The sequence below is a fragment of the Arachis ipaensis genome, chromosome B10 (genome assembly GCF_000816755.2).
Source record: "Arachis ipaensis cultivar K30076 chromosome B10, Araip1.1, whole genome shotgun sequence".
NCBI lineage: Eukaryota > Viridiplantae > Streptophyta > Magnoliopsida > Fabales > Fabaceae > Arachis > Arachis ipaensis.
This window is the reverse complement of record NC_029794.2, coordinates 135,340,332-135,340,686: the sequence shown is the minus strand read 5'-3', so window position 1 is coordinate 135,340,686 and position 355 is coordinate 135,340,332.

Genomic DNA, 355 nt, shown 5'->3' with positions numbered 1-355 from the left:
AGTTAAATATATAATTTGTCATTTTTTTTTAAATTTTTTATATTTTTAATAATTTTTTTATTTTATAATCTTATTAACATATGTTTTTAGAACATAGAATAGATAAACTCTAAAAAAAGAATTATACTATTTTTGCTTCTTCATCAATAAAAACTACCTTTAATATTTTTTTTGCTAATATTTTAAATAGAATAAGTTCAAACCTGGATAACCTGGATATATGTTTGAGTTGTGTACTTGTGTTGCAAGTATTCTAAGTGAATAAGGCATAGAATAATAATAAAAAAAAACAATGTATGTGAAGTAAGAAAAATAAAGGAAAATAGTGTATCAACAGAAAAGTAAAGATAATAAA